Source organism: Lathyrus oleraceus, chromosome 4, assembly GCF_024323335.1.
Source record: "Lathyrus oleraceus cultivar Zhongwan6 chromosome 4, CAAS_Psat_ZW6_1.0, whole genome shotgun sequence".
In the NCBI taxonomy this organism is placed as follows: domain Eukaryota; kingdom Viridiplantae; phylum Streptophyta; class Magnoliopsida; order Fabales; family Fabaceae; genus Lathyrus; species Lathyrus oleraceus.
In genome coordinates, this window is record NC_066582.1 from 103,790,011 (window position 1) to 103,806,702 (window position 16,692).

Genomic DNA, 16,692 nt, shown 5'->3' on the forward strand with positions numbered 1-16,692 from the left:
CATGTTCTGATGAATTCCAAACCTCTTTCAATTGAGATCTTGATTCCAAATTATATCACAAGTTATATGAACTCTTTATGAATGATCATGGTGTCCAAATTCTTCAAGAATGGCCACCATCTATTGCTCCAGGCCTGATTTGACTGATTGACTGATGATTGCTTCAACTGCAAGAAACATGGTTAGATGACAATATTTTTGTACTTTTGGTTAGTGAACATATGAAAAGCAATGATATACAATGCGATACATGCTTGGTGATCAAGAACCACACTCACAAGGTACCCCACCCACTAGGAGGGAAGTGTAACACCCCGATAATAATAAAATAATTATTTGAATTGAGTTAATAATTTAATTATTAATTTAATTAAATAATTGGAAATTTTATTATTATTATTTTTTGATTATTATTATTGGAAAATATATATATGTTGGAATAAGGAAAAGTTCTCATTTGGAAAAGCATTTCACGTGAAAACAGAACAGAGAAGCATCGTGAGAAAAAAGGGAAAAAGGGCAGAGAAGAGGAGCTGAAGAGCAAAGGTTGGAGAACGAAAGCTTGAAGCTCAAAGATTCTGCCGGATTGTTAAGGTAAGGGGGGTTTATCGTCGATTAATGGGTATTATGGGATAATATGTAATGGGTAGTGAGAAACCGTTGAATCGACCCTAATTGGGATTTGGAATGCTGAAAATTTGTGATGAATAGGTTGAGTGAAAACCGTAATCAAATTGATAATTGTGTGTGTAATCAAACCGATAAATTGGTGATGAATGGCGACGGGTAAGTTTGAGTGGGAAGGGTCTGGAATGGGCACATGAGATCCCTGCCCAAAGAGAACGCGTCTGGTGAACTGTCATGTTCGCCTAGCGAACATAACCTTCGCCTAGCGAAGGAACGTGCCTCAACCTCGCCCCAGCGAGATTGAGAGGTTTTGCTACTGTAATGTTCGCTGTGGACTCGCTGGAGCTTCGCCTAGCGAGTGAGTGCTAGCTGTGTTTTTCACCAAAACAGAATGAGTTCGCTATTACCTTCGCCTTGAGCTCGCCTAGCGAATTAATTTACCAATTTCCTGGAGTTGTTCGCCTTGAGCTCGCCTAGCGAACCAGAGCTTCGCCACTGCCTCGCCTAGCGAGCAAGGCAGAAGAAGTGTTTATACATGTGTTGCTGAGGTGTTTCATACATGTGTTGAGGAAGTGTTTTATACATGTGTTGATGATGTGTTGATGCATGTATTGATGATGTATGATGATATGCAAAATGTTGTGAATGTATATATTATGCATGTATTTGTGAATGGACTGTTGTATGGCTTAGAGTGTGAGCATATGTCCATTGTGAGTTGTTGTTGATGCTGCATTGCTAGATGATTAGTGTGCATGGCATAGCCTGTGGGGCTGTAGCTAATTCCCATTGTGAGGAATTGGTGAGTGAATCGTTGTGAATTGTTGTTGATGTTTGCATGCTAGATGATTAGCTTGCATAGTCTAGCCTTTGGGGCTGTAGCTAATTCCCATGGTGAGGAATTAGTGAGTGAGTCATTAGGTCTCAATGAGTGGGACTAGTGAGCTTAGTAGCCGTATCCGGAGGGATCGGTGAGCTTGAACTATATGTTCAAGGATAGTCGGTACCGCATGTGTAGAGTCTCATTGCATAAAATATGTATGGCGTATAATATGAATGGATGTGTTCCAATATTATACGTGTGTTGTGTTGTTGTTAAGTATGATTTGAGATTATACTGGTATTGTATATTGATGTGAGTATGATGTTTAAGCCAATGAGCTATTACTGAATGTGTATTGCAATTAGGGTGATTGATGTGTTAATTACTTGGCATTACATGTTGTTTTATAATGCTTATTATATTGATTGAGGAACTCACCCTTACAACTATTTTTCAGGTAACGAGAAATGAGTTGAGTAGAAGCAAATGCTTGGAGTCTAGTGTAGTCTCCGTAGTGGGTCGTGCTCTGATAGATGTAACATCGGGATGGGTTGTTTGACTTGTTTCGAATGTTTATTACTGGTTGAGAACCATTTTACATGTAATGTGTTACATGATTGATGAAACTTACATCCGCTGTGTTTTATGCAAATATTTATGTTTTGGTTTAATAAAAGAGCATGACCGTTATATTGTTGAATGGCGTGGAATATTGTGTGACACCCTTCAAGGGGCATAATTACTCTGATGTTATATTTTGATATTTAAATTAAATTTTTGGGGTATTTTAGAAGGGTGTTACATTAGTGGTATCAGAGCATAGTCGGTCGTGTCGAGTCGTAATTATTCTGTTTTCCCTGTACGGGATAGGAGTTGTGTAACCCTATCAGTACTTATTGTTTTAGATTGTTGGGTTTTCAGAATAGAGATGGCTGGAAGAGGCAGAGATGATGCTGCGATTGCTGAGGCTCTGGGTATGCTGGCTGGAGTACTTGGAGGGAATCCAAATGTGGTAGGAATGGGAGCTGCTCGTCAACTGAGTGAGTTCCAGAAGAACAATCCTCCAATGTTCAAGGGAGCATACGATCCAGATGGTGCTCAGAAGTGGTTGAAGGAGATCGAGAGGATCTTCAGAGTAACTGAGTGTGCTGATAACCAGAAGGTCAGGTTCGGTACACATATGCTGTCAGAGGAAGCTGATGATTGGTGGGTTGCTACCCGCACTGAGTTGGAATCTGCTGGGAATACTGAGATCACTTGGGCTGTGTTCAGGGAAAGGTTCCTGAGAAAGTATTTTCCAGAAGATGTCAGAGGAAAGAAAGAGATAGAGTTTTTGGAATTGAAGCAGGGTAACAGGTCGGTTACTGAGTATGCTGCGAAGTTCACCGAGCTGTCAAAGTACTATACTCCCTATAATGAGGCTGCTGGAGAATTTTCGAAATGTGTGAAGTTTGAGAACGGGTTGCATCCTGAGATCAAACAAGCTATTGGATATCAGAGGATCAGGGTGTTTTCTGACTTGGTTGACTGTTGCAGAATTTTTGAACAGGATTCCAAGGCTAGAGCAGAAAGCTATCAGCAGAGGGTTGATAGGAAGGGTAAGAATCAGATGGATCGTGGAAAACCGTATGCAGCTGGCAAAGGTTTTCAGAAGCAGAGTGGCATGAAGAGGCCTAGTGGGGGAGACTCTAGTGCTCCTGCTAAGTGTTATAGATGTGGTCGGGCTGGACATCGTGTTCATGAGTGTACCAGTGCTGAGATGAAGTGTTTCAAGTGTGGGAAAGGTGGTCACTTGGCTGCAGAGTGCCGATTGAAGACTGTAACTTGTTTCAACTGTGGAGAGTTGGGTCATATCAGTCCCCAGTGTCCTAAGCCGAAGAAGGAGAATCAGTCAGGAGGCAAGGTTTTTGCTCTATCAGGTTCTGAGACTTCTGCAGATGATCGTTTGATCAGAGGTACGTGTTATATTAATGGCTTTCCTCTTATAGTTATTATTGACACAGGTGCTACTCATTCTTTTATATCTGTGGATTGTGCTGTGAAGCTTAAATTAGAGATATCTGAGATGCGTGGAAGTATGGTGATTGATACTCCTGCAAAGGGTTCAGTGACTACTACTTCGGTTTGTTGGAGTTGTCCTTTGAATATTTTTGGTAGAGATTTTGGGATAGACCTTGTGTGTCTTCCATTAGTGCAGATTGACGTTATCTTGGGTATGAACTGGTTGGTGTTTAACCGAGTTTATATCAACTGTTTTGATAAGACGGTGATATTTCCTGAGACTGAGGAAGGGCAGAGTCTGTTTCTATCAGCCAGGCAGGTGAATGAGGAAGTGGCAGATGGGGCAGAGTTGTTTATGCTGTTGGCAACTTTAGAGGCTAAAGATAAACTAGTGATTCGTGATCTAGCAGTGGTGTGTGATTTTCCTGATGTGTTTCCGGAAGAAGTGAATGAGTTACCTCCAGAGCGTGAAGTTGAGTTCTCGATTGAATTGGTACCTGGTACTAGACCGATATCGATGGCTCCTTATCGTATGTCTGCTGTTGAGCTAGCTGAATTGAAGAGTCAGTTGGAAGATCTGTTGGATAAGAAATTTATTCGTCCGAGTGTGTCACCGTGGGGTGCACCAGTGTTGTTGGTTAAGAAGAAAGAAGGTACTATGAGGTTGTGTGTGGACTACAGGCAACTGAATAAAGTGACGATCAAGAATCGGTATCCTTTGCCGAGGATTGATGATTTGATGGATCAGTTGGTTGGTGCGAGTGTGTTCAGCAAGATAGATTTGAGATCTGGGTATCATCAGATACGTGTGAAAACTGAGGATATTCAGAAGACTGCTTTCAGAACGAGGTATGGACATTATGAGTATTCTGTAATGCCTTTTGGTGTGACTAATGCGCCTGGAGTATTTATGGAGTACATGAATAGGATTTTCCATCCGTACTTGGATCAGTTTGTTGTGGTGTTTATCGATGACATTTTGGTGTATTCGAAATCTGAAGAAGAGCATGCTGAGCATTTGAGAGTGGTTTTAGAAGTTCTACGAGAAAAGAAGTTATTTGCTAAATTGTCCAAGTGCGAATTTTGGTTAGGAGGGGTAAGTTTTCTTGGTCATGTGATTTCAAGAGGTGGTGTCGCTGTTGATCCTTCTAAGATAGAAGCGGTATCTAAGTGGGAAGCTCCGAAGTCTGTTGCTGAGATTCGAAGTTTCCTTGGTTTGGCTGGTTATTATAGGAAGTTCATTGAGGGATTTTCTAAGTTGGCGTTACCGTTGACGATGTTGACTAGAAAGGGACAAGCATTTGTTTGGGACGCAAAATGTGAAGAAGGTTTCCAAGAGTTAAAGAGAAGGTTGACTACTGCTCCTATTTTGATATTACCGAGTTCGTCGGAATTATTTGAGGTTTATTGTGATGCTTCATTGTTGGGTTTAGGTGGTGTGTTGATGCAGAATAAGCAGGTTATAGCTTATGCTTCGAGACAGCTGAGGGTTCATGAAAGGAACTATCCGACGCACGATTTAGAGTTGGCAGCTGTAGTGTTTGTTTTGAAGTTGTGGAGGCATTACTTGTATGGATCAAGATTTGAGGTTTTCAGTGACCATAAGAGTTTAAAGTATTTGTTTGATCAGAAAGAGCTGAATATGAGACAGAGGAGATGGTTAGAGTTTCTGAAGGATTATGACTTTGGTTTGAATTACCATCCGGGTAAAGCAAATGTAGTGGCTGATGCATTGAGTAGGAAATCATTGCATATGTCTATGTTAATGGTTAAGGAATTGGATTTAATTGAGCAGTTTAGAGACTTGAGTTTGGTGTGTGAGAGTACTCACAATAGTGTTAAATTGGGAATGTTGAAGCTAACGAGTGGTATTCTGGATGAGATCAGAGAGGGTCAGAAATCCGATATGCATTTGGTTGATAAGTTGACTTTAGCGAATCAAGGTCGAGGTGGTGAATTCAGAGTTGATGAGAATGGTGTTTTGAAATTTGGTAGTCGGGTGTGTATTCCGAATGTTATTGAGCTTAAGAAGAGTATTCTTGAGGAGGGACATCGTAGTGGCTTGAGTATTCATCCTGGAGCTACGAAGATGTATCATGATTTGAAAAAGTTATTTTGGTGGCCGGGAATGAAGAAAGAAATTGCGAGTTTTGTTTATTCCTGTTTGACTTGTCAGAAATCAAAGATTGAGCATCAGAAGCCGTCTGGGCTAATGCAACCGTTGGCTATTCCAGAGTGGAAGTGGGATAGTATCAGTATGGATTTTGTTTCGGGTTTACCGAGGACAAGTAGGAATTTTGAAGCCATTTGGGTGATTGTTGACAGGTTGACAAAATCGGCTCATTTCATTCCGATCAGAATGGATTATCCGTTAGAGAGATTAGCCGAGTTGTATATTGAGAAGATTGTAAGCTTGCATGGTATTCCGTCTAGTATTGTTTCGGACAGAGATCCTAGATTTACATCGAAGTTCTGGGAAGGTTTGCAGAGGGCTTTGGGAACTAAGCTGAGATTGAGTTCTGCATATCATCCGCAGACTGATGGTCAGACTGAGAGGACGATTCAGTCATTAGAAGATCTTTTGAGAGCTTGTGTTTTGGAAAAGGGAGGTGCTTGGGATTGTTATTTACCTTTGATTGAGTTTACCTACAACAATAGTTTTCATTCGAGCATTGGTATGGCACCGTTTGAAGCTTTGTATGGTAGGAGATGTCGGACACCTTTATGTTGGTATGAGTCCGGTGAGGGCGCTGTGGTTGGACCGGAGATTGTTCAACAAACTACGGAAAAGATTAAGATGATTCAGGAGAAGATGAGAATTGCTCAGAGTCGTCAGAAGAGTTATCATGATAAGAGGAGGAAGTCACTTGAGTTCCAAGAGGGAGATCATGTGTTTCTTCGTGTTACTCCGGTAACTGGTGTTGGTCGAGCTTTGAAGTCGAAGAAGTTAACACCGCGATTTATTGGTCCTTATCAGATTTTGGAGAGGATAGGGGAGGTAGCCTATCGTGTCGCTTTACCGCCGTCGCTTGCAAATTTGCATGAGGTTTTTCATGTGTCTCAGTTGAGGAGGTACATTCATGATCCGTCGCATGTAGTCCAAGTAGATGATGTACAGGTGAGAGATAACCTGACTGTTGAGACATCACCTATGAGGATCGAGGATCGAGAGTTGAAGCAGTTGCGGGGTAAAGAGATTGCCTTGGTGAAGGTAGCTTGGGGAGGACCAGCAGGTGGCAATGTGACTTGGGAACTGGAGAGTAAGATGAGGGAGTCTTATCCAGAGTTGTTCACTTGAGGTACGTTTTCGAGGACGAAAACTCTTTTAGTGGGGGAGAGTTGTAACACCCCGATAATAATAAAATAATTATTTGAATTGAGTTAATAATTTAATTATTAATTTAATTAAATAATTGGAAATTTTATTATTATTATTTTTGGATTATTATTATTGGAAAATATATATATATGTTGGAATAAGGAAAAGTTCTCATTTGGAAAAGCATTTCACGTGAAAACAGAACAGAGAAGCATCGTGAGAAAAAAGGGAAAAAGGGCAGAGAAGAGGAGCTGAAGAGCAAAGGTTGGAGAACGAAAGCTTGAAGCTCAAAGATTCTGCCGGATTGTTAAGGTAAGGGGGGTTTATCGTCGATTAATGGGTATTATGGGATAATATGTAATGGGTAGTGAGAAACCGTTGAATCGACCCTAATTGGGATTTGGAATGCTGAAAATTTGTGATGAATAGGTTGAGTGAAAACCGTAATCAAATTGATAATTGTGTGTGTAATCAAACCGATAAATTGGTGATGAATGGCGACGGGTAAGTTTGAGTGGGAAGGGTCTGGAATGGGCACATGAGATCCCTGCCCAAAGAGAACGCGTCTGGTGAACTGTCATGTTCGCCTAGCGAACATAACCTTCGCCTAGCGAAGGAACGCGCCTCAACCTCGCCCCAGCGAGATTGAGAGGTTTTGCTACTGTAATGTTCGCTGTGGACTCGCTGGAGCTTCGCCTAGCGAGTGAGTGCTAGCTGTGTTTTTCACCAAAACAGAATGAGTTCGCTATTACCTTCGCCTTGAGCTCGCCTAGCGAATTAATTTACCAATTTCCTGGAGCTGTTCGCCTTGAGCTCGCCTAGCGAACCAGAGCTTCGCCACTGCCTCGCCTAGCGAGCAAGGCAGAAGAAGTGTTTATACATGTGTTGCTGAGGTGTTTCATACATGTGTTGAGGAAGTGTTTTATACATGTGTTGATGATGTGTTGATGCATGTATTGATGATGTATGATGATATGCAAAATGTTGTGAATGTATATATTATGCATGTATTTGTGAATGGACTGTTGTATGGCTTAGAGTGTGAGCATATGTCCATTGTGAGTTGTTGTTGATGCTGCATTGCTAGATGATTAGTGTGCATGGCATAGCCTGTGGGGCTGTAGCTAATTCCCATTGTGAGGAATTGGTGAGTGAATCGTTGTGAATTGTTGTTGATGTTTGCATGCTAGATGATTAGCTTGCATAGTCTAGCCTTTGGGGCTGTAGCTAATTCCCATGGTGAGGAATTAGTGAGTGAGTCATTAGGTCTCAATGAGTGGGACTAGTGAGCTTAGTAGCCGTATCCGGAGGGATCGGTGAGCTTGAACTATATGTTCAAGGATAGTCGGTACCGCATGTGTAGAGTCTCATTGCATAAATATGTATGGCGTATAATATGAATGGATGTGTTCCAATATTATACGTGTGTTGTGTTGTTGTTAAGTATGATTTGAGATTATACTGGTATTGTATATTGATGTGAGTATGATGTTTAAGCCAATGAGCTATTACTGAATGTGTATTGCAATTAGGGTGATTGATGTGTTAATTACTTGGCATTACATGTTGTTTTATAATGCTTATTATATTGATTGAGGAACTCACCCTTACAACTATTTTTCAGGTAACGAGAAATGAGTTGAGTAGAAGCAAATGCTTGGAGTCTAGTGTAGTCTCCGTAGTGGGTCGTGCTCTGATAGATGTAACATCGGGATGGGTTGTTTGACTTGTTTCGAATGTTTATTACTGGTTGAGAACCATTTTACATGTAATGTGTTACATGATTGATGAAACTTACATCCGCTGTGTTTTATGCAAATATTTATGTTTTGGTTTAATAAAAGAGCATGACCGTTATATTGTTGAATGGCGTGGAATATTGTGTGACACCCTTCAAGGGGCATAATTACTCTGATGTTATATTTGTAAGAACAAAAATAGTTCTACAATAGATTCCATGATTTTGATGATAACAAAGGATGAAACCAAAAGTGGTACCCTAACGAAAAGTTTCTAAGTGTGCAGGGTTCTAAAGAAAGAAGAAATAAATCTGATGATGTCATCAGATGCAAAACAAGATCAGATGCAAAATCTCAAGTATCAGAAGCATCTAAAGAGAAATCTCGTTTTAAGAAGCTCTGACTCTGGACAAAACTGCAAGTATCAGAAGCATCTGAACATGAAGTAAAGTCTAGAAGCTCTGACTCTGAACAAATGGCTTCTGTAAATTCTGAAGTTATCAGCGATTTCTGAACTCTCAAGAGATAACATCAGAAGCCAGTTTCTCCAGATACACAAAGACTCTAATCAGAATTGTTAATCATGATGAAGTAACGTTTAAGCCAAGTTAAAGTTCTGCAAATGGATTTCCTCAATTAGAAAGAGACGTTAATCTCCACTTCCAAGAGAGAAGATACTAATTGTGGTAAGTAGTCACTTCTAAGTGAAAAAGTCTACTGCAGAAGCTATTAATGGAATGGCGTAATTACATCTCAATATCCAACAGATTCAACGCTACTTCAACTCTACTTCAACTCCTATAAATAGAGAAGAAATCTCATTCAGTAAAAAAAAAAAAGAAGAAATCACTAGCCAAAACTATACTGAAATCATATCACGCTCAAGAAAACATCTTTGTTCTTCAAAGATTTTCACTAAGCTTTTGCTTATCAAGTGAAATATTTGTTCTTAAGTTTGTAATATTTGCTTTCTTAGAAGCACTCTAGATTACACATCTTGTATCTAATTTTATTTGATTTCCTCAAGTGACTCTTTGTAGTCTGTAGACTTGAGAGGACTAAGAGATTTTCTTCTCTCTTAGGGGTTGTTTGTAATCTTTCAAGATTAGTGGATTAAGTCCTTGTTGAAGGCGAAATCACCTTGGCCGGGTGGACTGGAGTAGCTTTGTGTTATAAGCGAACCAGTATAAAATCATTGTGTGATTTCATTTTGCAAAAGCGCTTATTTTTCAAACAATTCAAACCCCCCTTTCTTGTTTTTCTCACCTTCAATTGGTATCAGAGCTCCGGCTCTGTTATTGATTTTCAAATCAAACACTTAACCGTGTAGAGAGATCCAGTGCGAGAAAAACAAATGGCCCACTCAAATGAGAAAGATTCTTACAATGCCAAGCCTCCTGTTTTTGATGGAGAAAAGTTTGATTACTGGAAAGATAGAATCGAAAGTTTCTTTCTGGGTTATGATGCTGACCTCTGGGACATTGTCACAGATGGATACAAACCTCCAACCTTAAATGGAGCTGAAGTTCCCAGAAGCAAAATGTCAGAAGATCAGAAACGTGAGTTCAAAAATCATCACAAGGCCAGAACAATACTTCTAAATGCTATATCATACAACGAATACGAAAAGATCACCAACAGAGAGACGGCTAAAGATATACTTGACTCTCTGAAGATGACCCATGAAGGAAACTCCCAAGTCAAGGAGACGAAGGCTCTGGCGTTGATCCAGAAATATGAAGCCTTCAAGATGGAAGATGACGAAGCTATAGAAGCTATGTTTTCCAGATTCCAAACTCTTATTGCAGGTCTTAAAGTGCTAGACAAGGGATATACGACTGCAGATCATGTTAAGAAGATTGTCAGAAGTCTGCCAAAGAAATGGAGACCAATGGTTACTGCTCTGAAGCTATCAAAGGATCTGAACAACATCAGCCTTGAAGAACTTGTTAGCTCTCTCAGAAGTCATGAGATAGAACTAGAGGAGGATGAGCCTCAGAAAAGGAACAAGTCAGTGGCGCTGAAGTCCAGACCTGAAAGACGGAAGTCAGACAGAACCAAGGCTCTTCAAGCAGAAACTGCAGACACTGATGACTCTGAACCTGAAGACTCTGATGATGAAGAAGAGCTGTCTCTACTAACCAGAAGAGTTAAGCAACTCTGGAAAAGAAGGAACAACAACAACTTCAGAAGATCAAGACCCAGAGGGGATAGATCAGAGTCAACTTCAAAAGGTAAACCTAATAAAGATATTACCTGTTTTGAATGTAAAGAAACAGGTCATTATAGAAATGAATGCCCCAAGCTGAAGAAAGATAACTCTAAGAAAGAAAGCTTCAAGAAAAATGCCTTCAGAACAAAGAAAGGATTAATGGCCACCTGGGACGATAGTGATTCAGGATCATCAGAATCTGACTCTGATGAACAAGCCAACGTAGCATTTATGGCTACCACATCCAGCAGCTCAGATGAAGAATCTGAAGAGGTATTTTCTGAACTTTCTAGATCTGACTTAGAATCATGTTTATCAGAAACTCTTACCTCTCTTCAGAAATTAAAACAAAAAGTTAAAAGCATTAAAGGTCTTCTTAAAGCAAAATCTGAAGAATGTAGTGAACTTGAGACAACAATTCTAGCACATGAAGATACAATCAAATCTTTAACGTTAGAAAGAGATGGAGCTAAAACAAAAAGCTTAGAATTAGAAGAAGTGTTGTCTCAAGCACCACAAACTTCAAATGAAATTATTTATAAGTATGAAGAAGCCTTTCAACAATTTCTGAAGAATGGGATAAATAGGAGTATTATGGCATCCATGATTTATGGAGTAGGTCAGAATAATAAAAGGGGAATTGGGTATGATTCTGATTCTGATAAAACTTCTACCAGTAACCAGCTTAAATCTCCTTTTTCATATCATTACACACACACACAAGAACAAAATTTAAGAATGCTAGAAGACCCAAAGTTGTAAGAAACTCTGGGAAAACTAATCTAAAAGGACCCAAGAGATTCTGGGTACCGAAAGATAAGATTATCTATGTTGCAGATATCCTATGCAGCAAAGTTCAGACACCAGTCATGGTACCTGGACTCTGGATGCTCGCGACATATGACGGGAAGAAAGTCTATGTTCCAAAGCCTGGAACTTAAAGACGCTGGCTTTGTAGGCTTCGGAGGAGATCAGAAAGGAAGGATCAGAGGCTCCGGAACTATTGGTAATGGCACTCTTCCCTCTATATCTGATGTTCTTTATGTAGAAGGATTAATGCATAACTTGTTATCCATAAGTCAATTAAGTGATAACGGTTATGATGTAATCTTTAATCAAAAAACGTGTAAAGCCATTAATCAGAACGATGGCTCTGTCCTTTTCACAGGCAAGAGGAAAAACAACATTTATAAAATAAATCTTTCTGATTTAAAAGATCAAAATGTTAAATGTTTAATGTCAGTTCACGAAGAGCAATGGGTATGGCATAGACGCTTAGGCCACATTAGCATGAGGAAACTTTCTCAGCTAACTAAACTTGAGTTAGTCAGAGGCCTACCTAAACTGAAGTTTTCTTCAGATGCTCTGTGTGAAGCTTGTCAGAAAGGAAAGTTTTCAAAAACATCTTTTAAAAAGAAAAATGTTGTTTCTACCACCAAGCCTCTGGAGCTTCTTCACATTGACTTATTTGGTCCTGTGAAAACAGCATCAGTCAATGGAAAGAAGTATGGACTTGTAATCGTTGATGATTACAGCCGCTGGACATGGGTAAAATTCCTAAGGCACAAGAGTGAGTCTCACTCTGTATTCACCAGTTTCTGTTCTAAAGTGCAAAAAGAATTTGACTCTAAAATTGTTAGAGTCAGAAGTGATCATGGTGGAGAATTTGAAAATAAAGATTTTGAAGAACTATTTGATTCTAATGGAATATCCCATGATTTCTCCTGCCCTAGAACTCCACAACAAAATGGAGTTGTAGAGAGGAAGAATAGGACACTTCAAGAAATGGCCAGAACCATGATCAATGAAACAAATGTAGCAAAGCACTTTTGGGCAGAAGCTGTAAATACAGCGTGTTACATTCAGAATAGAATCTCTATTAGACCTATTCTGGATAAGACTCCCTATGAACTGTGTAAGGGAAGAAAACCCAACATTTCATATTTTCATCCTTTTGGATGCATTTGCTTTATATTAAATACTAAAGAACATCTGAACAAGTTTGATTCCAAAGCACAGAAAGGTATTATGTTAGGATACTCAGAACGCTCTAAAGGCTACAGAGTATACAACACAGAAACCAAAATTGTGGAGGAATCAATTCATGTTAGATTTGATGATAAGCTTGACCCTGAAAAGTCAAAGCTAGTTGAAAAGTTTGCAGATTTAGAGATCACTCTGGTAGAATCTGAGAAAACTCCAGAAGCAACTGTCACTCCAGACTCTGAAGAAATTAAATCTCCAGAAATTCCAAGGAAAGTCAAGAGTCGTAGCAACGTATCTGAAGATTTGATTCTGGGAAACAAAGATGAACCTGTTAGAACCAGATCTACCTTCAGAACTTCTGAAGATATTCCTCTGGGACTAGTGTCTCTGATTGAGCCTACGTCCTGTGATGAAGCTCTTCAAGATAATGATTGGGTGGCAGCTATGCAAGAAGAGTTAGATCAATTCTCCAAGAATGATGTCTGGGATCTCGTTCCTAAACCCAGAGGCACTCATGTCATTGGAACCAGATGGGTTTTCAGAAACAAACTGAACGAGAAAGGAGAAGTTGTCAGAAACAAAGCACGACTGGTAGCTCAAGGTTATAGTCAACAAGAAGGTATTGATTATAATGAAACTTTTGCTCCAGTCGCAAGGTTAGAGTCTATTCGTCTTCTTGTATCATTTGCTATTAATCACTCTATAAATTTATACCAAATGGATGTCAAGAGTGCATTTCTAAATGGTTATATTTCAGAAGAAGTGTATGTAAATCAACCTCCTGGTTTTGAAAACTCAAATTTTCCAGAACATGTTTTCAAACTTAAGAAATCCTTATATGGACTTAAACAAGCTCCCAGAGCTTGGTATGAACGCTTAAGTAATTTTCTTCTGGAACAAAATTTTATCAGAGGGAAAGTTGATTCTACACTCTTCTGTAAAAATCATAAAAATGATCTCATGATATGCCAAATTTATGTTGATGACATTATTTTTGGTTCTGCTAATATCTCTGTTTGCCAAGAATTTTCTAAGTTAATGCAGGCAGAATTTGAAATGAGTCTAATGCAAGAACTAAAGTTCTTTCTGGGAATTCAAATCAATCAAACTCCAGAAGTCACGTACATTCATCAAAGCAAGTACATTAAAGACGTTCTAAAGAAGTTTGATATGTCTGAATGCAATTCTGCAAAGACTCCCATGCATCCAACTTGCATTCTGGAGAAGGAAGAGGTAAGCAACAAGGTTTGTCAGAAGCTCTATCGAGGTATGATAGGCTCTCTTCTCTATCTGACTGCTACTCGTCCTGATATTCTCTTCAGCGTCTGTCTTTGTGCCAGATTCCAATCAGATCCTAGAGAATCTCATTTAACAGCTGTTAAGAGAATTCTTAAGTATCTGAAAGGAACCCCTAACCTGGGCCTGATGTATGAGAAAACATCAGAGTATAGGCTTTCTGGTTATTGTGATGCAGATTATGCAGGAGATAGAATAGAACGAAAAAGTACATCTGGAAATTGCCAGCTTCTGGGAAACAATCTAATCTCCTGGGCTAGCAAAAGACAGTCAACTATCGCTCTATCAACTGCAGAAGCAGAATATATCTCAGCGTCACTATGCACAACTCAGATGCTCTGGATGAAGCATCAGCTAGAAGATCTCCAGATATTTGAGAGTAACATTCCTATCCTTTGTGATAATACTGCTGCTATTTGTTTAAGTAAGAATCCCATTCTACATTCCAGAGCCAAACACATAGAAATAAAACATCATTTTATTAGAGACTATGTTCAGAAAGGAATAGTAACGCTGAAGTTCATTGATACAGAACATCAATGGGCAGATATCTTTACTAAGCCTCTAGCTGAAGATAGATTTCGTTTCATCTTAGAAAATCTGAACATTAAAAATTGTCCTGAGTAAAATTTGGCTCTGAACATGTAAAATGAGACTCTGATAAAAACAAATATACTTCTGCCTCTGACTCTGATACTTCTACCAAGTTAAGAAGATATCTGAGTTAGAAATCTTCAGAAATCCTTTGGTATTCCTGAAGATCAGAAACATCAACACGTGGGGAACATGCGTCTAACCCTAGAACTTCTAGACAGCTGTCAAAAGAAATCAAAGGTCAGAACGCTTGAAATCTCCTTGAGCAGTGTGCTTACTGTTGGGATTAGACATTCATTAATGAGCTGTAATCATTTTTCCCCCAAACGTGCTATTTTGGTTTTTGTGCTAACGCTGGTATGTGTGTCGTTTTGCATGTGTTTTTACCCTTAGTATATAAACACTTTTCTCACATTTCACACACTTATCACTCTCACTCACTCTTAAACCCTAAACCCTCTCTCGAAGTTTTCTCTGCAACCTTCTCAGTTCTTCATCTTCTTCATCAATCTTCGTCATGAATCCTCAAGAACAAGCAGTTTTTAACTTCTCCCAACAAATGGAAGCTGCTTCTAACCCCCAAACCTCAAACACTCAAACACCCATGGTTGTAGACGTTACCACGACCCCAGTTTACAAAGAACCTCACATTTTGGAACGTGAACAACACATTCATCTTTCAACTCCCTTTGAAGGTTTGGATGTACTGTGTGAATCGCTGGTGGATTTTGAGAATTTGAAAAGAAATGGCGTTGATTTAACTGAAGATCTTCGCAAGCAAGGTTGGGAAACCTACTTCAACAGATTGTATGGTCCAATCTATCCTCTTCTGGTGAAAGAATTCTGGAGATGTGCAGATGCTGATGATGAGTTCATCGTTTCTTTTGTTCTGGGAGTGAAGATCATTATCACAGAAGCGTCTATTGCTTCTTTGCTGAATATGGAAAAAGCTGGAGGTAAAAGGATTTACAACATTCCTCCAAGGTCCAAGCGCATCACAGAAGTCATTAACCCTACAATCTTCAAAGCAAACGTTGAAGGAAACCCATCTAAGAACAAGGAGCTTCATCAGAACCTCCGAGTTTGGCTGAAGATTATTCTGGGAACAATCCATCATCGTCCAGCCTCCAACTCTTCAGATTATATAAATGCTGATCAGAAATGCATCCTCTACTGTATTCAGAAGGGTATTCCAATCAACCTCCCTGTTCTCCTCTTCAGATATCTGAGGGATTCAGTCAGAGAAACAAGGAATAATATGAAGCCCAGATCCTACATTCCTCTGGGTAGATTGCTCTCTGACATCTTCATTGAGCATGGGCTGGTAGATGCTCTGGAGAAGACCAGATGTATGGATGATCTGGCAATTGACGTTGGAAAGCCTCTGAATGCCAAAAATCTGAGGAGTATGGGAATCATCAAGGACATCAGAGTCAAGCCCACTATGAATGTGACCTGGGAAGCTCTGAAGGATCAGAGGAAGATGCCTCATGGCCTTGAAAGGTTCTTCAAGAATGAACCCAGAGATGCCATTGCTATCTACCTTCAGGATCGTCTGGATGAAGGCATTGATATCTCTGATTTCCGCCTTGAAGACTGTCTGGACTCTGTAGAAGATCTGGTCAGATACAAAAGAGGTCTTTCTGAGAAGAAGATAGCTGAGGAAGCAAGGAAGGCAAAGAAAGCCAGACTTGGAGAAACCTCTGGCACCAAAGCTTCAGCACCTCTGAATGTCTCCTCTGGTAAGTCCATTCCTCCTGTCTCTTCTGAATCTGTAATGGCTTCCTCTAACCCTCTCTCCTCTCAACCCATATATACCACCGCTGATATACCACCTTCTACCATCAGAACCTCTCAACCTCCACCTGTTCTAAAAATTGCTCGTACTTTTACAACAACCTCTGACCCTAATCAACTATATCACCACAGCTCCTCCTCATCCTCTGAATATGAATCACCCCCTTACCTTTCCCCTTCTTCTGACCAAGAGTTCTCTGATCATGAGTCCTCTGATCAAGAACACTCTGACCCAAACTCCCCAACAATAGCTGAAATCTATGCTAAAAATTTCGCCCCACAAACTCAAACACAATCT